Genomic DNA, 22,072 nt, shown 5'->3' on the forward strand with positions numbered 1-22,072 from the left:
TAACTATGTATACGCTGGTTTCCAGGGAAGACATAATTTGGCATATAATTTGGCAATTTGATTTGTTTCAATTCAATTCAAAACCTTTATTTATCCAGGTAAAATCCCATTGAGATCAATGATCTCTTTTTCAAGGGAGACCTGCAGCACTGTTTGCATTAAACAAATGAGATATGTATATGTATTTTTTTATTATTAGTAATACACGTGGATTGTGTTTTTGGAAACCTAAAAGCAGTTTGTTCTCAGTTTCAAGTCTCATTACAACACAAGTTATCTGGTAGGTTCGCATTTCCCATACACCTCACCAACAGAAGATTTGTTTGCAGGCTTGTGCACAATACAACAAATAGCATATTTTTTCCCTGGCTTTTATCTCATGGTCAAATGACGTCAGATTCATGCCGGCAAACAAAACGTTTACTATACAACACATTCATGGTGGTGATAGCTCTGTAAAGAAAATTCAGACAATCAAAATCAATATTTAATTTAAAGCTACAATTTCTGAATAACATACTGTACACCAGTTGCCCTTGAGGAGCTATCTACACAAAGGCCTTTATATATTGGCATAACAAACACTTATGCTGGGAATGTAATAATGGTACATTTTTTATCTTATTTCTCTTAATTAAAGGGGAACTATTATGCTATATTTGAAACATATATTGTAGGGCCATACCTATACAAAATATGTCTGTGTTTTTTGCAAGTTTTTTGCTTAAAATACCAAACAGATCACCCATTGTAGCCATGCCTCATATCCCTCTATTCCAGCCCTGTTCCAAAAAGGCTGATTCTGTGACCGTAGCTTTAAATGGAACAGCTGCTGCTAGCCACGCCCCTTTGTAGCGTCATGCAGCTTTCCCCTGCTAAGAGAGTTTTCTACCGGGAGAAACTCAGCTAAACGCTGCCGTGATCAAATGCCACATTATGTTCCAAACCACTTCAAGCATTATTTCTGAAACAGTATGGAGCTCAAACGTTTCTCTCTCATAGGGACATTACGTTACACATATTCTCTCCAGTACAGCGTTAGCAATGCTTGCTAATGTAAACACAGACCAAATTACTCCCAAAACCCGCCACGCATTGTTTCTGATACAGCACATAGCTTGACATGTTCTTTCTTAAGTGTTTACCGCTAGAACAGTGCCATTATATGTATTATATATAACAACTTTACTCTAAGTGCCTCCTGCAGACATCCTGCTGAATACACACACACACAGCTGCGAGAGGGGATTCAGCTAGACGACAGTACGATAGGTTGGGACGTGTCACGTGTGCCACATTTCACTAATGATGTCATAGGAGCCAAATCCTGGATCTGCTCGTTTGCACTCCCGTTTTTTGTTTTTTTGAGATGTGGGTAAGGAGCAAAAGAGAGGGTTGTATTTTTTGTCTAATTTTGTATGACTGGGAAAAAACTAAATTATATGATGATTTAATTATTTGACAACTAAAACGTCAATGGTTTACAACAGATAAAAGCAGCACATCCTCACATTTGAGACATCCTTTTACTGTGCCTGCCATACAAGTGGTTTCTCTCCCCAAAGAGAAATATTGCTACATGTTCATCACTCAGAACAAAGCAATTTGACACCCACAGGTATTCATTCAGTCTTTAGAACGACATCTTGACCTATTGATGTCTGTCTACTTCAAAAAGACTGACACTTACATTCCTGTATTGCAGAATTTATAGTCTAAGTTGTCAGGAGTCTTGACAAATAGTCTCATAACCAGCCAGTCAGAAGCAGCTGTTAGACATCAGCATGAATAGCAGCAAAAGAGCATTTTCTACTTTTCAGAACTGTCCACAGACAAACTGTAGCTTGTCAATAGCCTTCCTGTTAAATTATTATCACTACCTGTACACTGTCATATGTGCTCAGGGCTCAGAATACAAAGCTGCATGTGTATTTGTTGTGTGTAATGCTTTGTCACTCACAGTTCAATTTGGTGCCAGGGCTTGTAGAAAATAATAGGCGGGGCTTTCTGTCAATCACTTTCTGGACACAACGCTTTTGTTGGTGAGCATTTTTCTCCTACAATTTTACCAATATGAGTGGTTTGACCATTAAAATGTCCAACATTTCAAGAGACATAGGCGGCCATCAAAGTTGGACCCACATTTGAGATCTAGTCCAGCCAAGTCCCCAGAAAGCACGCGGGGATTGAAGCATATTTTCCTAGTGGCCAAATGGTGGTAATACAACTTACAGTTGCGTGATGTCATTTTGCTCAAAAACACTTTCGCCTATCGACTTATATTTTGGGAAAGAGACGTTTGCATATCAGTGTAATTTGTTTTCAATCAACTATCCACTACAAACATTTCAATAGATGGATAACATGTTGATAATATCTTTTTTTAGGCATGAGGTCAAAAAAGTTGTTTGATTGTGGATGGATTGCCCCAGGTCTATGACTCTGCAGCTGAAAGTTACAAATGTAAAAGTGAGGCATATAAATATAAAGTCTACATGTAGACCCCGAAAAAAAAAATTATTTATACATTTCAAAAGATTCCTCAACTCGTGCAAATAATGTTTTCCCTTCTCACATAATGTAATCAACTGAATTAACTTGAGTTTGTGACATTAGTAATCACTAGCACTTGAGAAATAATTCCCTAACCCTTGTACATTTACATTGTTAGAGAATGTACCCTGACACATTAAAGACACACATTAAGCTTTAGAGGACAAGGATAAGATGCTTTTACACCACCAGTGCAACCATTGTTCTTGCTAATTAGCACATTTTCCAGCACAATGTCATCCAAGTAGGTTATTTACAAACCCATTGATGGTCATTACTTTACCAGCTGAATGAAGTGCAGATTTTATAACGCGAGAAGCTGACAGATTCACCACCAACAGCATTCAGGACATCCACACATTTGCTGTAAAGAGAAAGGAGGTCACATTATTGCCGATGTAGATTAGAAACTCAGTATTTTGCCAATATCTTACATTTATTTGTTCAGTAACCAGTTTTTTCTTACTAAAACTTCTGTATGCATCATTATCTTTTTACACAGTTGCCACAAAATCTCACTGAACTGAAAATATAGGTCACGCTTTTAATAACACTCCTGTTGTCTTTGGGTCAAATCTGACCGATTTACTACTTTCATCAATCATAGCTTTTTTGTTTTACATTCGATTGCATTAAGGCTTAATGATATCCTTCAGAGTAGACATTTTAACATATAAAATAGCTGATCACCACTTTCATTGCATTTTGGATGTGTTAGTCAACTTTGTAACACCCATGGTGTTCCCGCCATAAATAAAAGGAATTAGTAACCATCCGGATCACTCACACACACACACACACACACACACACACACACACACACACACACACACACACAACACACACACACACACACACACACACACACACACACACACACACACACACACACACACACACATACACACACACACACACACACACACACACACACACACACACACACACACACACACACACACACACACACACACACACACACACACACACACACACATGTGTGTCCCCTTATGTGCCCAATCCCCCCATGTGAATCACACCTGGCACACAAACACACACAGAACAATTTGACACATTTCCCGCTCTTATGTGCTCATCCACCCACATGGATCAAACCTGGCACACGCAATACATGTTCAGTGTCTATTTACTGCAGTTTTTCATGTATACCAGTAGTCTGATACAATATGTACAGTTTGAAAGGGTGTTAAATGACATTTGGTGATGATTAATGTTTTTTGTGTTAATGTAATAGCAGTTAAAACAGGACCGGTCAAATTTGACCTTGAACACCCAAGTAAGGGGGGGGAACAAAGACAATAGGAGGGTTAATGTATGATTAGTATTCCCTTCAAGTCTCCTTTTATACCAATGAACTGAAATAACATAAAAACCTTATAGCACTCAGTAGAATAACTTCCCACACTACACATTTTCGGTTTACAGTCATCCAAACACCCCCAGATAACCTATCTTTGTAGATAAATTGTGCAGTTAACCATAGCATGATTAACTGAAAAGGAACACAGTTCAACGCTGACACAATGACCAAATGACATCACCAGTGCAGTGCAGCAAAGACATCAACTTCATGAAAAACCCTCATTGATTTGTACATCAATCATAAGACGGCTTTTGACCAAGAAGGACAAGTTATTGATTTGCAGTGGAAACAGGGATGGTTATTAGTCGCTTCGCAAAGGACCATTAAGACCTTAGAGAATTGGGCAAATGTACATAAACATGTACAATTATTTAACTGACGAGAAATACCCAATTTTCTCTGCTGTCCCTGATAGTTTGACCCCGGGGACTGATAAAGTATCCATGTATCACTGCATGCAACTTCTGTACTCTGTTGGGTCATTTTTATAGGTATTAATATAATCTAAACAGTTTTAAGTAATGAGCAATTAGGCTCAATGGGGTAGTTTGATCGTGAAAACAAGGCAGAATGTGTGAACAACTGAAAGGGAAATGTTTCATGTATCTGTTTGTAGAAGTTCTACAAAGATATTCAAAATTGGATGTACTTTTCCAATTATTTGATAACAATCCCTTGTCAAAAAGTCTTTCGACAATTCCTAAAATCCTTAAGGAATCAACTCCCAAATTATCTTATTTTGGAACCAATCCTCCAAGATGTATAGCCCAAAGAAAGATCTTCAGGCCAAATTCTCCTCTGCTCCAAATTTGTTTTGGTACTCCGAGGGTTGAAGAGTAATTTTGAGATAACTTCCCATATTAATAAAAGACATGATGACATAAGACCTAGGAAGCAATTATTTACTCATTAAATGGGTTACCAGGTTGGCCTAAAGCTGCGAAGGCTAATTAATAAGGTAGTTGTCTCAATCCCTAATGGGAGGCTGTATTCCCTCTCCGACCCAGAGACTGAGGGCTCCAAGAGTTACATCCTTAGCACAGAACAATACAGATAAAAAGTCATTGACAGAGGCCCTTGACCCCAAAGTCAAGACGCAATGTCTTATGGTGTAAAATAGTGGATACAGGGCTCTGATTAAGTTTCTGAACACAAGAGGATTACACAAAGGACTACAGGAAGGTGAAGGTTGATGTCAGAATAACATGTTGGGTAGTAATGCGATTTATATGAGGGTGTTACATGATCAGATACATTGTCTTTTGAGTTTTCGAAAACATAACGTATACAAGCACACACAGCATAATGTGTTGTAGTGCTTCAATATAAATCCATTACAAAATATTGGTTTGTAAAAAGGGCAGTATAGCATGGAGCATCTCAGGGCTATATTACTGTATGGCTTATGGCCCGTCCACACAGCGACGTGCGTTGAAGCCTCACTTTGAATGGGGTGACGTCACACTTTGCAAACTGCATTGTGGTTCCATCGCTTCGCTTTGCTCGCTTCAAAAGCTGAGCAATGTTCAACTTTTGAAGCTTTGACGGAAGCGTCAGCCAATCAAATCATATGCCAGTACAAGCTCTAGCCAATCAAACCGCGTGCTTGTGTGTCCGGGGCGGAAGATTCATGTGATTGGTTGTTGGTCGAGTTTCAGACACGCCCGCCCAAGCTGCGTTACTGTGTTTAAACAATGAAGCGGTGATATTTTAAATGTTCTTCGTCACTACATCCCACAACAGGGGCGGTTCTAGGGGGGGCAACAGGGGCCAGTGCCCCCCGTGACACTGACCAGGGACCCCCCTGTGGCCCCCTTCCAAAAGGTTACAATATTACGATTTATTGGAACTAAATCTAATCAGACACCCGGATGTACAATGGAGATTAAACTGTTCATTACCTTATATAAAAGTAAATACTGTTTTTTTATTAAATTGTCACTTAAAGTTACTAAAACAAATACTCTAAAATAACTACTGAAACAAAGGACTGTAACTTAAATGTACTAAAATAAAATATCTTTACAAAAACAAATACCAATTACTGTATTTTATGTTTATTTTACACAATTACTTTATACTGTCTTTGTTTTTTTAACCCGCTTTTATTGTGCCCCTCTGCCCCCCCAGTCAAATTGGTCTAGAACCGCCACTGCCCCACAAACACCAAAATCCACAATTGATTGATCGGACTTAGTTTTGTCTTTGTAGCCTAAAGGTAAAGCTTACTTCCCTGTGCCATTAACCTCCAAGGAAATACATCAATAAGCCACCATGGGCTGACCAGTGACAAATTGGGTGCATTTTTGCTTCAATATAACGACCATTACCACTGTAGTTTATTTTTAAACAATCCAACAAACACTGTCCTTAAATACCCATTAGTGCAGCAAATGTCCACAACACATGCAAAATGTATTAACTAAAAAAAGTCTACATCTGTGCCCCTTCTTAGGACTTCAATAGGCACAAATGGGATTGGGGTTTAAGTCGGAAAGATAATGGACTCACATTCATCTTTTCATGGGCTTGTTATCAATCAGAAAAACATAGAATATCAACAGCCTTTTTCTTAAATTTTTATTTCTGAAACTTGTATTTGGAAGGTATTTCATCTCACTTAATTTAACCTTTACTTTTGAAAAGGGAAGCCAATCTCATGTTATGATCACTTGATCTTCAGTTTTCTTTTTAAAAGCACAATGTAACCTAGGATTTTTGTGTTGCATGCATCAAAAAACACAATAAATTCTTTGTATCATCTAATTATAAAATGTGTAAGGTCTCTTCAACTTATGACCGTCACATTGGTTAGGCTAAAACTGTGCTCCGAATTTATAATGAGCTGTTTCTCGAGGATAAAAAGCAGTGCATTTTAAGTCAAATGTTTAATGCAATGACATACTTTGCAGCAACTCGGTAGTATGGATCGCAATTATTTTATTTTTTTAAATGAATATATTTTAGAGAAACAGGCTCTGAATATAGCTCTTCCACTACAGCCTTGAGAAGTTGTGCTTCAGAGCAAATTACGAGCCTGCCTGTAACACAACTACAGAAATAATTTAATCCTTTCCATCATTCACAGTGGCTTTGGCAGAAAAACGGGAATGGTACCACCATCACAACTTCAAAGGATAGTGTTTCACAGCAACATCAGGGAGTAAAAAAAATAAAATAGTAAAACCTAATCAGTCACTCCATCAAACTATTTGAATCCCACCTCATCATGCTGAGGTTACTCCCCCCCAGACACTTGTGCGTGTTATCAGGACTTCTCAGGCAGTAGGGAATAAAGAGCAAAAGAGGGAAAGCCAGACGTTCCCCTGCCAACGCGAGAAAAAGTTCCTCTTCTTGCTCTCTTATGCGTGAAGATGAATTTTAATCCCCAGAGTAATAATACCTGTGGTTTTGTGATACAATTACCAAGATGTTTTCTCCTCCAAAGTAACTCAACCCCCCAAAAATATCTCCAAGATGTTTAGGGATCAGGTTATTACAGTAGTTGAATCCAGTGTACTGGAACGGTCCTGGGTTTTTCCATGTGGGTGACACTGTATTTCTGGAGAATGATACAGCATCTACCTCATTTTATTTTTATATTATGTGGTTATGGTGGGTTTACCATTATTCAAACAATTCACACACATCAGCAGGCTGACTACTGGACCCTAGCTACTTGGAATTCTGATTGTGTGTGGCATGCGAGTACAAGATTGCAGCTTTATCATTAGACACACTGTGGCATAAACAGAATGGCAGAACAGCACAGTGTGGTTAATGCTTCAGCCCCATCCTCTGGATCAGAGGCACAATTACATTGTGATTGACTTAGCTGGATCACTAAAGCTACTGATGAGCACGGTTCTGCCACTTCTCGTTGTATTAACAGCGTTTCCCTTTCCACCAGAGTGACTTTAATAGACCTGCAGTAGTGCATCTGAATCCTTTACCGAGGTGTTTAAATGTATCACTTGTGACAACAAAAAGAGCGGTGAGGAGTGATTTAGATAAATAGAAAGAGCAGCAGAGAAACGTACGTAATATAATTAAGGAGCTTTGTCCCAGATGTTACTCTGCAAGGCACTTAATGTACTTTAGTTTAATTAATCCCCAAGTCCGTTTTATTTTCCATCGATGTTTCCTCTGTTCAACTTTATTCAAATTGATTCCTGTGAGATGAGTCTTCTTTAAGTGAATGCAAAAGAAATAACAGTATTCCTTATTTGCTGTTGCCATTGTTCCTATATTCAGCAAACAAGCTACAACGTATTGCATAATTTATCATAAAACTGGAGCATACAAAAGAGAGTGCATTATACCTTAGTACATAAAGAGTACAGTTTATTATGGTGAACACTGATTTAAGTGAGATTATGCATTTTTTTTTATTGAGAAAAATAGCTTACATTATGGAAAATAAATCGTAAATTGGCAAGTTTATTGTACTCGGAATAAGATAAGTATGTACTTCATGTTGGTAATGAATTATAATCAAAAGGCTAAAATGATCAAGGACACGATGCAAATTAAAATATCTGGCTAATGGAATACTGTATTAGATAAAGACGGAAGAGTACACTAAAGAATATTTAATGCTGTTAATTGGTGTTAATGACCTTGATTCAAACCTAAAGGCCCTTTATTATTTAAGTATGAGTTGTATTTAAAAAAACAAAAATGTTTTGCAAATTTCTCATTTAAATTCATCTTTCCACAGACAGGATTGGATCATGACAACAAACCACACGCTATATGTTCCACAATATGCTAAACTTCTCCCCCCTGGAGCTGAACAGTGTACATGACATCTAACTGGGCACTGTCTTCCTGTTAGTTAGAAGTCTGGCTGCTGGTTAGAAATGCATGCATGAAATTATGTTTAATCCGGCATGTCTGGCACTCTGTTCAGCAAGCTTCAACTAAATGAAAAAGTAAACACTGCATGGCCTCAAATCTTAGTTTACAGGAGACTCAAACATTCAATCACAAATAATACAGCTGTATCTAAGCTCCTGAAGCTCCTGAAGCTCCTGGATGGCTGGCTGACTGACTGCAGATTTGCTAACATGATCTCAACTGCTGACATGATTCGATGATGTAATGGTTTATACAATAAATGAGCCCGAATTGTGACTATATGGTATTGACATTTTTAAAGGTCCCCTATTATACTGCTTTTCATCAATATATTATAGGTCTCAGATGTATACAAAACATGTCTCTGAAGTGTTTGGCTCCAAATACCAAACAGATCATTGTAGCATTTCCCATAATCCCCACCTTTTTCCCCCATGAAAGTCTCTGCTCTCTAGCAGGGACTGAAAAGGGGGTGAAAAGGTTTTCATGAACTAAATTCTATTTCCGGATTTTTTGGTGTGAAGTTGTGAACGCACATTTTCGGAACTATATCAGAACTATACTGGGAAAAGTACTCCGGTGTGAAAGCGCCTAATGGTGCTCTAGAGGAGATTCAGGTGATAAGGGCCAAAAAAACATTATGACATCATAAAGTGGCCAAAATCTGATCAGCTCATTTTCAGACAGGTTTTTATGTAAATAGGTCAGGACAAAAAGAGAGAATCTTTTTTCCTGAAACTTTCAGAATCTCTTTACACAGAGGGGACACATGTTGATGAAGAAGACATGAAAAAGTGGATTTTGCATAATAGGTGACTTTTAACATAAGTGCATATAGGCTATGTTAAACTATGTTTGGAGCAGTTATTTGACAAGTATGATTCTGCATTCTTTGAAATGCAACCAGGCGTTACTGTGATTTGTTTCAAACATTGCCATAATAAAAAAGCTAGCCACTGCTGAACTGAAAATAGACGGGGGCGCTATTTTTCAAAGTTACAAAGTGGCAGTCATCCCAGCAATTATTTGATGCATGAGTGGTTTGTTACCAACTTAACATAGAGAGATGTATATGTGCAAAATAAATGAGCAATTATCTAGTTAATTGGGATACCTTGGCTTTGCTTTAAACTGAAAAAAAAATGATGATTCCTGGAGTTTTTTGTGACTTCAACAGAAGAAAAAAAAGTTTTTCAACTGGTGTTTGCTGAATTGGGTTTTCTTTTCTCTGAGGACAGATCTGTTCTGCAGGATAATTTGTCCAGTGCCAGCTATCACCCCAGAGTTTTTTCTTGTTCTCGTAGATAACAGCTGGTATCGCAGCTCACCTAGCTGGCATTTTACCCCATTCATTGCCTTTGAACGTTGACTTTTCTTTCAACAAACCTTTCAATTCTGCCATCTGAACTTCTTTGTTTGCAACTGTGTTTCAAAGGCAGGTCTCTGGACAAACCTTCGTACCATCTGTTTTGGACCCAATGGAAAATCCTACACCAAGAGCTAATTGACTTTGACTTAATTGACATTCAGGATAAAGTATGAAAACTATCGGGAGTGAAGAGGATTTTTTTTCTGTTCAGCTTTTCATTTGTTCAAAGAATCATTTGAAAATGCTGATTTGCTAATTAGTGTTAAAATCTAACACAAATGGTCTTACTGAGATGGTATTACCTCAATGAAACACATTCATAAACTGTCTAAGCAAAATCAACAAGCCAATGAAGAAGTTCAACATTATCAATACACTATTTAATCCATAAACTTGCTCTCTTTTGTGTTTTACTTGTACAACAAACATGTTCATAAGATCTTGTTTCTACAAACTGTTTGCATCATAATATTGGCTTGTTATATATCTGTGGGGTTGTCCTGTTACACCCAAAAAAGTAGATAATAGTATTATTAAGAACTCTCGTAATATGATTTAAAGTTCCCATGTCATGCTTTTCCGGTTATTACCCGTCCCCTTGTGTGTTATGAAGGTTTTTCTGCATGTAAACGGTCTGCAGAGTCACAAACCCTCAAAGTACACCCTGTAGCGAGTAAAACTCGAACACAGAAAAGACCTGTCTATGCTGCCCCAGAACGCCTCATTGGACATTTCTCTTTTTCCATTGTTTTCTTCCTGGGTAAAGTGACGTGCCCATACCCAAATGGACCCATTGGTCCAAATAGACCAATCTCTGGAGCCGTTACGTTAAGTCCGCGGAGCGGACTTCCTCACACACACACTCAATCTTTTCTCAGTTGCAGCTCCACCGATTTCTCCTCCCTGAGACGGCGGGACGCGGCGAGGCTGTGAGGCGGTGTGTGAGCACACACACAAACTCCCAGCCAGGCTGCAGGTGTGTGTGTGTGTGTGTGTGTGTGTGTGTGTGTGTGTGTGTGTGTGTTCGGGCTGAGTTTGGCTGTGTCTCGCTGTCTCGCAGACGGCACTGGGCTCATAGGGAGGGGGGGGGGGCAGGAGCTCCAACCAACCGTTTAGGACAGAGAGTGAATACACATACTATACAGAGATGCTGTATGAGAAACCAATGTGATTTTGGAAAATTGCACAATATAAATCTGTTTTAGTAGACCTCAACAATGGAATTATGATCAGTAGAAGTAGTAGACCTTTAAAACGTTCATTAAAAATCACCAACTTTGCTTTAGTACCCTGTCCTTTACAGAACAACAAAATAATTAGATCTACAGGGAAAACACTGTCTAACTTTGTATAGTAGTAACTCAATATTACAGAGATTTGTCAAATCATTGAGAATGGAGAGATTTTATCCTTGGGAGGAGCGTAGAAGGAGATATCATTTGAAAAGGAACACTTCCCTACAGTGCCACGATTCGAATCATTTTTTCTCAAAACTCCCCAAAGAATTTGCTGACTATAATTGTGAGAAAGATAAACAGTTTAGCTCTTTAGCATCAAACAGAGGTACTGTCTCAGGTCTGTCAAAGATTGATTGATTAATTCCCTCTCTAATCCCAACATTCAGCCTCAGTCCCAAAGGTAACTAGACTTAAGGGTTTCAATCACCTCTGCAGAGTGGGAAAGAATGTCGAGAGGCCCTGCAGTAATTTTCAAGTCGCTCGGATTCAGAATTATACAATTGAAAATCCTTATATGTATTACTCTCTACAGACTATAAAAATAACCTAGCTCCTCTGCTCGCATGGTTGTGGACAAATGGGAACCTTGATTCGTATGTTGTGGCATTGTCAAGTCCTTTTCCACAAAAGTGTTTTTACAAACTCAGAATTAATGAATATAAATCTCTCTCCTTGTCCTTGTCTCTTTGCTTCCTAGGGCACAATGTAGCACAGCAAGGTACATAAAAGACAGGAAAATAGCTTCAAAGAGAAATGATTTTGGTAAAATCCAAGATTCGTAATCAAAAATGCCTCCAAATGGAAACCTGGGATTTCTTCATCTGATTGGTATGGAACAAAATTGCTGATAATAAGCGATGGTAAATATTAATCTAGAATGAATTGGGATCAAGATTTGGGAATCCATTTTAGCACCTCGTATCTGCAGTTTATAAAGAGAACCATTGAGTAACCTTACAGTGAATGTGGGTACGTTTTAAAACATGGTTCCCACCAAACAGATCAAGCACATACTATGATAATGAAGTAACAGGCCAAGCAATAGGCCGGTTCCAAACAGGCATGTTTTTAACGGACACTGCAATAACTCTTAAAAAACGTTTGTTTATTTCATGTTTTTATGTAAAAAAATGTAAGGCTATTCTCTGATATATAACAAACTTAAGTATCCAGTATCACTTGGGCAATAAACGTATTCACTTACTGAATTGTGCAACATTCTGTCAGCAACTGTCGATCAGCAAGCACTGAAAACATAAACTGTATAATGTACAGCCGTGTGGTGATTTAGATAACCACACATGCATTTCTTAAGATGCCATTGCACCCATACTGACATTGTGTGTGCCCTCTGAGACTTCCGAAGGACATTACAAAACAACATGAAAGGCCACCGCTGACTGATGAAGTTATTATTGAAAAGCTATTCCTTTAGCGGCTGTTCTTTAATTTCGATCAATAACACAGGTGAAAGTAATAATACTCTCCTTCCCTCTCATCCATTTTCTCTCCGTCAGATACCCCTGTCAAAATCACGCAAGGACTGCTCATTGTTTAAGGAAAAACCAATGAATAAATATAAGTGAAAATTGTATTTTTCATATGAATAATGTAAAAGAGGGCACGCTGTTGGCGTCAACGTCTCAAGGTTACACTGTATTGTTAGCTTCCGCTGCATGGCCCACACTTTGTTCTTGTTTGGTAAGAAATGAGAGGATCCAATTCTATCAAGTTCTCTCCTCTGATGGACACTTTGCCTCATCTTCTGGGATATGTTATTCCAATAACTTGAAAGAAAGATTCCAGGCCCAGCATGAGGTATGAAGTGTCAAGACAGTGCCATATGGTGTGACTTGGACGGTATGCCAACACTTATCACCACAACCTGTTTCCTTCACTGTGTCACAACCGACTGCTTCTTCCCAGGAGGTAAATTGAAGGAGATGAGGAAAGGACTGACGGAACATTGATCAATATGCTCAAATTATAAGATTACACTTAACTAATGATTTCATGCCAAAACTGCTCTCCCAGGGAAGTTTAGTTTGATGTGTGAATTGTCATCAAAACCCAAACCGCTAAATCTAAAAGTAATTTGTTAATTATTTGATAGGCTTACAGTATAATCTCTACGTTGAGCAGCACTTTATTTTTATGAACAGCACCCAGCAGGGAAAACAAGGAGTGAGGCACACTATGCATGTGAAGCACGCATGCACAGTGAAAAGAGTGTTAGATTTTTCTGGGCTTCTGTATTGATTGTGTGCTCCTTATTTATAGCATGCAGACAAATAAAGTAATCAATCATGATATATTCGGGCTACAGTGTATTCCATTAATAAAAGGGGTCATGTTCTTCTTCCTGGTTTTCTTTACAGGAGACAAAACTATTTATGTATCGTCTAGAATGGACAGTTCTATGTTTTGATGATTTACAGTTTATCTATCTTTGACTATTCAATACTTTGACCGAGTCACAGTAAAGTTACTTTCTGAACTTTGCCAGAGGGAATTGTAGTTATTGTAGATATGCTATTTAATGGCGTTCTGGAAGTATTTATATCCCATTGACTTAAAACTTTAATATTGTCACTATCCTAATTAACTACTGATACATTCTCCGTTTGTCTGAAAGCATATGGTGATCAACTTGAATTTTTTACTTCACAAGTTGATGAGGGACCGCTGCCTGAATGTCCAATTAGTTTTGGTCTCTGGTAGACCATCTTATTTTGGGAAGAGGTGCAGCCACAGATTGGACCTCAGATCTTCTGAGAGACAAACCTTTGTGGAACACATCCTTTGGAGAATCCAGTCCTGACTTGGATCACATCTAGTATATGGACTTCCAGCTTTCATTAGTTTTTGATGTACTTTGTTAACATAAGATCAGTCAGACACATCAAGAAACTGCCTGATTTGTGAAGTTGTACAGTTATGCTTTATAAAGTCTTTATAGAAACTTTTCACAATCCAAGCAGCAAAGCCATTCCTTATTAAAATATATCTCAGTAATTGTGCCAACTTCTCTAAAAAGAACATACAGCAATATGTTATTCTTCATACAAGGGATATATACACTTCAATGAATGCAACTGGATGTGAAACCATGTGTGAACATAGTTATCAGTATTCAATGAAGCCACATTACAGAGGAGTAATGCAAGACAGTCATTTACATCCCTAAACAAAACCCAACAAAATGTCATCAAAATGAGGCATAATTATGCCCCACAAAAAAATTAGCACATAGATCAAAAAAATGTGACATCAATAGCACAAAGGCATAACACATGTATCAAACAGAAATCAAATAAAAGCTTGGAAGCCAAATTACTTTTTCAATCAATACCATGAAATAAGTAGCTACTGTAGAAAGACAGAAGCAGACAGAATGCAGTATGACATCCATTACTTTTGCAGAACACCCATAGAGACCCTGAAACAAATGCATGTCTCTAACAAACTGGATCTGTGTAAAGCACACATCAGAAAAGCTAAAACTGGACAGAGAAATAGTCAGCAACAATGGCAGCTTAGTGAGTTTGCTGACATTTGCCAAGCACAAACAAATTGTCCTGAGCCAAGACCTCTACTAAAAGCACAAGCAGCAAACACTTACCTTGGTTTCCCGGCATCTCCGCAGTGAATGAACCCATCTAGAAATGTCACCATGATCCCAAGCAGCCGACAGCACAGCTTGGTTTCAGCTGAAGTGGTCAAGTCTGAGCACTCTGGTGTGAATGAGGGCAACCAGTGAACACTGCCAAGTTACAGAGGCCATGCTGCAGTCCTGTATGAATTATTGAATGTAACTAGTTCAATATCCAGCCGACCCACTCATTTCAGATTCAAGTCTCTATAAGTTCCATGAAGGAAATAATGCTGAAAGTACAAACTCACCAGAAAGAAAAACAGTGACTTTCAGGTGAATTACATTTGTTAAAGATTGCTAAATTCCCTTAAGCCATACAAATGAGCCAGTAAGCACAAAAGCAGGGCCCTGCAATCAGGTCCACTTATTGTAATGCAATCCTTGATGATATTAATTAAACATATGCTGGTCCTGCTGTCAAAGTGGCTTCTGTAAAAATATGTTTTTTCTTTCCTGCTCATCTACTCAGTGCTGCCATTGGTGTCTGGAGATCATAATGCAACATCCAATTAGCACAACAGCATACATTTAGCATGGTAACAGATATGTGCCTGCCTACATAGCTAAAAATGGTTAGGGACTAGGGAATGATGTTGGAAAACAACCACACTTACCAATATATGCTAATGAAACACTAATGTGGTTCCTCTGGGTTGCTTACATAATGGAACCTGTCTCTACTTCTTAGATAATGTAGGTTTTGTATAGTATAGGTCTTGCATGCCATTGTATAGCCATATTTCCTTCAGAATAATTGTGGAGGAGTTCCCTAACAAAAACAACCTATTTCCCACAAACTTCCACAAAGAAGTGTAGACACTTTTTTGTTATCAAAAGGCTGATATAGGGAACTTCTCCAGTGTTAGTCAAATACATATTGTACGCTGCTATGCACCTGATTTATTAATGTTGTTGTATCATGAAGAAATGTGTTGCCAACTCCATAGTAAGGAAAGTAGCTATTGGCTGTACGAAAAGTCACCAGAAGTCCCTAAATGACGTCATCGCCTAATTTGCATATCATGTATCATATCACGCCTAGACTACTGCAACTCCCTCCTGGCTGGTCTACCTGCATGTGCCATCCGACCTCTGCAGCTCATCCAGAATGCAGCGGCTCGTCTGGTTTTCAACCTTCCTAAATTCTCCCACACCACTCCGCTCCTCCGCTCCCTTCACTGGCTTCCGGTAACTGCTAGAATCCACTTCAAGACACTGGTACTTGCTTACCGTGCTGCGAATGGATCTGGCCCTTCCTACATCCAGGACATGGTTAAACCGTACACCCCAGCGCGTGCACTACGCTCTGCATCAGCCAAACGACTCGTTGCGCCCTCGCTGCGAGGGGGACCCAAGTTCCCATCGGCGAAAACACGTGGGTTTGCTATCCTGCTCCAAGATGGTGGAATGAGCTCCCCATTGACATCAGGACGGCAGATAGCTTGCACATCTTCCGGCGCAAACTGAAAACTCATCTCTTTCGACTCCACTTCGAGCGTTAGAACGATTAACGAAGCACTTTTATACCAATAAGGACTGGATTACCTAAAGCCAGTTGAGTAGCACTTGAAATGTTTGGCTCTATGAAACCTGATATACTTATATGATTCTGTTTTCTTCAAGGTTGTGTCTTCCTGGTCGAATGTACTTATTGTAAGTCGCTTTGGACAAAAGCGTCAGCTAAATGCAATGTAATGTAATGTAATGTAATGGCGGTAAAAAAAACGTTCCTCCCCCTTCAAGGATCAAAACTATAGGTTACTTGCGTAACCCCAGTTCTCAGAGTAACATGAAGTGAGATGTCTATGGGATGCGCCTCATCGCGGCGCAAACAGAAGCATCAATCTCATTACGCCAATCCTGATTGGCTGGAGATCTTGACGTCAGCGTCAGGGAAATCACCCCCTATAAGTAGCTTGCGCCACAACGCATGCGCCATTCAAAATAAGCACCTCTTCTCGCTTCACCATAGCAAGGAGGGCCGTCTGGTGAGACATCTCACTTCATGTTACTCTGAGAACTGGGGTTACGCAAGTAACCTATAGTTCTCATTCATAACACTCCGTTCGATGTCTCACTATGGGAAATTGTAGCTCCCGTATTGCCAGACGAGCTTATCTCGAAAATCACCAAACCAACCAGAACTTAACAGGTAGAGCTCTGACTCAACCAGGTGCCCAGCACTGCTTGAGTCACACTGGGAGCAGAACGTCCAGCCTGTTAGGAGGCAGACAAAAGTGAGCGGCGAGGACCAGCTCGCCGCTGCACCAATGTCTTTGATGGGAGACATCCTGGACAGAGTCCAGAATGCAGCCAGACTCTGAGTCGAAAGAGCTTGCGGACCCGAGGGTGCCTGCGAACTCTGACTCGTATGAGCCCCAAAGCAATTGCTTCCACAGACCAGTGGGAGAGCCGTTGCTTAGTAACAGGCTTGCCCTTATAAGGGTTAGCCCAGGACACAAGGGGTTGGTCATTATGACAAAGCACCCTTGATCTGTCCCTGTACGTGCGTGAAGCACGGGCTGGACACGGCAAATCCGGCCGCTGTTCCCCGGAGGAATACAGTGGCGGGGAGGATGCCTTAATGTCAAATGTGGTACCCGAACCGACCGCCTTAAGATAAAGGCAGGGTCAGGCTTCAACCACACTCTGTTTGCCCTGGGGCAAACTGAGTGCATGAAAACTGTACAGATAGTGCATGAGTGCCACTGGCTCTCTTGGCAGCTGCCAGAGTCAGTTTCATGTCACACTGTATTTAGATTGTACCACTCACGGGCCAGGCCCATAGAGCCAAGCGCTCTGGGTGTGGGTGAAAGATCGCCCCCCCCGCTTGGGACAGTATGTCCCTGCGTAGTGGGAGCTGCCATGGCTGCCCGCACAGCAGCTGATATATCTCCGCTAGCCAGTACATAGCTGGCCAGTGCGGAGCTATCAGGATAAGTGTGTGGCGTTGCTCTCTCACTCTGGCCAGAGTTGGGGGTATCAGAGCCAGGGGTGGGAACGCGTACAGAAGGCCCGGGGGCCAATTGTGCGCGAGTGCAACCACGCCTAACGGTGCATTTAGATCGCGCATCGAAAAGAACAGCTGACACTGAGCGTTGTCTTTCGATGCGAACAGATCCACCGCGGCTCTGCCGTAACGCACCCACAGCTGGCTCACAATCCTTGGATGTAGAGTCCAGTCTGCATAAAGTGGTATACCTCTGGACAGTAGATCTGCCCCGAGGTTCATCACTCCCGGTACGTGCGTCGCTCTCAGAGAGAGGAGACGCCTACCGCTCCATAGGATAAGTTTGTGCGCCAGTGTGTGTGTAACTGGAGAGAACGCAAAACCCCCTTGGCGGTTAATATACGATATTGTGGTCGTATTGTCTGTCCTCACGAGGACGTGATGTCCCCTGAGGAAAGGCAGAAAGCGTTTTAGGGTGAGAAAACACCGCTAAAAGCTCCAGGTAATTTATGTGCGCCCGCTGGAGGTCTCTGCTCCAGAGACCCCTCACCGGGCGACCTTCATAAATACCTCCCCAACCTGTCAGACATGCGTCCGTGGTGACCACTTTCCGTGAAAGGACAGCACCCATAGGCACACCTCGTACTAGAAAAGTCGGGTGCAGCCAGTGGCGCAGTGCCATTACGCATTTCACAGTAACCATCACTCTCCGCGCACCATGGCGCGCAGGGTTTAGTTTTAGGGCGGCCACCCAGCGCTGAAACTCCCTCATGTGTAAGCGTCCCAGTCGTACGACCAGGATGGCTGACGCCATGAGCCCCAGCAATCGCAGGCATGATCTAAAGAGAACATGTTTGCGCAGCTGGGAAAGAGCGAGACAAGCTCTGAAAGCTTTCACTCTATCCGCTGACAAGCGAGCTGAAAAGGGCACCGAGTTCAGGCGTAAACCCAGGAAGAGTATAGTCTGCGCGGGGCACAACATGCTCTTCTCTGTGTTTATTATGAAACCCAGGTTGAGCAGGTGCTTTACGAGGACATTTGTCTGCGTAACAGCCTCCTGCTCCGACTGTGCGAGAAGCAGCCAGTCGTCCAGGTAGGTCGCCAGGCGAATACCCTGTTGTCTTAACGGGGCTATCGCGGCTTCCGTACATCGTACAAACACCCTTGGACTGAGAGACAGACCGAAGGGGAGTACTCTGTATTCATAACAGATCCCCTGAAATGCGAATCTCAGATATTTCCTGTGTGGGTAATATACTGGGATGTGAAAATACGCATCTTTCAGGTCGACTGATGTGAACCAGTCGTCTTGTCGCACGAGCCGCAGCAGAGATGTGTGAGTGAGCATTCTGAACTTATATCTTCTTAGATATTTGTTCAGAGCCCTCAAATCAAGTATTGGCCGAATTCCGTTCCCTCCCCGTTTGGGAACGAGGAAGTACTTGGAATAGAAGCCGCCCTGACTCTGCTCGGCGGGTACAATAGATATAGCCATCTTTTCTAGGAGAGAGAGAATCTCTTTCTCCAGAATATGGGCTGACTCTCCTCGGGCCTGCGAATGCAGAATGCCCGAGAAGCGAGGGGGGGGTGACAGCGAATTGGAGTCTGTAGCCCCCGTGTTACTGTCTTGAAAACCCAAGCAGATGATGTGAGCATCTTCCACTGCATGCTCCTTAGAGCCAGTGGAGATGTCAGATCTCTTCCCCTCTGAGTCTCTATTTGTTGTGTTATGGGGCCCTCTAGTGTCTGAACACAGTGGTGCCCCCTTTCAACAATCCCCACCGACACTGCGCATGCGCATGACGGTGGTGCCTTCACAACCCCAGCCGTCACTGCGCATGCGCGTGGCGGTGGTGCTTTTTAAAACCCCAGCCGGCACTGCGCATGCGCGTGACGGTGGTGCCTTCACAGACCGGCCTGTAATACGCCTTTTGAGAGATGCCGAAGCTGCTCTCAGAAGGGGAACAGTTGGCGGGCTGTTTATTGGTTTTATTGTTTTTCTTATCATTTTTTTGAGCTGCGCCCTCGGCCTGAAGCCTGGATGCGTCAGCGGCAAATGTTTAATGACAGAGGAACAAACAGATTTGTGACATGTGTTTTTGCGGACTTGAGGATGGTGTTGAGGCATCTCTCGAGGCGGCGGGAACACATTTAGAGCTGGGGAACCGTGGACTTCCAGCTCTGTCACGGAGGGGAGAAGGAGGGGCTGTCACGCCGCTCGCTTCTGTCTTCCTCGCCTGCTGGCCGAAATTCTGGGTTGGCTGCGCCTGAGCTGCAGCCGGAACCGGAGATTTTCTGGGCCAGCTCGCCCTCGTCTTCAGCCTGGGCTGGGGACTCGGGGCGGGCGCTTGCGACCTCTGCGTTTTCGGTGTTTTAAAACCGAGCAGGGTTCAAGGCAGCTTGGGCGAAGGACTGCTGCTGCGAAGGCAGCGGCTGGACCCTTCGAGGGAGGCAGAGGTGGAGTGCCTCGTCCTCCCCTCTTTTTCGACTCACACCTCCTTTGCATGGAAGCAAGAGCGGAGCCGAAAATTCCCTCGGGAACGATGGGCATATCCAGCACATCCTTCCTTTTCCCGGTCTGGGAGGTTGGTGAGGTTGAGCCAATCTCGCTCTTTCCTGCACCACCATGATCCCCATTACCTTACCCGTGGCCTGGATGGCGCAAGCGTTGGACACGGAGGACAGATGTCTGTGACCGCCGCCATCCTTCGTCCAAGTGGCTGCACCCGGGTTACCCGACAGGTCCTCGCAGAGCTCCCGCTTGGTAAGCGGTTAACAGCGAGGCCACATTCAGGGCCCTGGCGGACAACGCTGGCCGGCTTTGTAGGACCGTTCAGTCATTGTCGACTGAAATCGGTCCGACTTTGCCGGCAGCGTGGGGTTCCTGCTTGGTGACGGGCCCATCCTCGGTAGGAGGTGGGCTGCTACCAGCGGTTCCATGGGCGGTATGCGGAGCAGGCCGAGCTTCTCCATTCCGTCACAGTCTAGGGAGGAGGCCCCCTGGATTGGGACCTTGTTGCTGAAGGGGCCGGTCTCTCCACGAGACCGACGACTCATCCAACATCTTCCGGGAAGACCGGAAGGAGTTGTCTCTTTGTCCGCGCTGCTTGGGGAAAATGTTTCCCTTCGTAGCGGGACCTGGAGGTCTCCTTGGCCATTTCAGGCCACGGGATGTCGAGTCTGGCCGCAGCGCGTTTGCACACGGCCTGCAGGTCCATACTCAGACAGGGCGAATCTGGTATGCTATCGTCTGGGAGAGCAGCCCTCGCTCCAGGCTTGCAGCCTGAGCCGATGACATGAAGATGTCCTCTTCATGTTCATGCCGACTCGGACAGGAGGAACACCGAGGCGTCCTCTTCGTCCTCGTCGTAATTCAGCTCGAGGACATCCTCCGCGGGTGAGACCATGGTGAGGTCTAACTGGGAGCCCCAGCTCGGTAAAGCGTGGGGTCCCATTCCCGCGTGTCTTGCCGCCACCGGGTCCCGGCCTGCCAGGGCGCGGGAATCCGGTTCTGCGGCCATCGCAGATACTGAGCCCCAGACCGACATGGAGAGGGGTTCACTCTCTGTGGCAGATGCCCCCGCGTCTTGACTGCCGGCCGGCAGGTCAGAGGACATGGGGGGGTTCCTGCTCCGACAGGCTAGCTTGGCGTGCTAGCCGTCGGCGGAGGCTCTTTACGGTGAAGCGGACACAATGTCCGCACGAGCCGGGGTTGTCGATAGCGCCTCGGGCGTGTTCCAGCCCGAGGCAGGACGAGCAGACCTGGTGTGTGTCTGTGCCCGAGATCTTCAACCCGCAGCCGCAGAGTCGAGCCACCGAGTCCCTGACTCCTCTGGTGTGAGGGAGAGGGGCGTCCATCTTGTTCGCCTCGTGGCGTGGAGAGGACCCGCTCTCAACAGGTAGGTTGGGAGAAAAAGAGGTAACCACCCTGTCCTTAATCCGGAGAAAAGGACGGTGTGGGTCTTTTATTCCCAGAGAATACTGACTGGTGTGGCAGTATGCTCCTTTTAATCCTTTCCTCCTCCGTGGGGAAGAGAAAAGAAAATACTTCCTCGCTACCGTG

Source organism: Gymnodraco acuticeps, unplaced genomic scaffold (assembly GCF_902827175.1).
Source record: "Gymnodraco acuticeps unplaced genomic scaffold, fGymAcu1.1, whole genome shotgun sequence".
In the NCBI taxonomy this organism is placed as follows: domain Eukaryota; kingdom Metazoa; phylum Chordata; class Actinopteri; order Perciformes; family Bathydraconidae; genus Gymnodraco; species Gymnodraco acuticeps.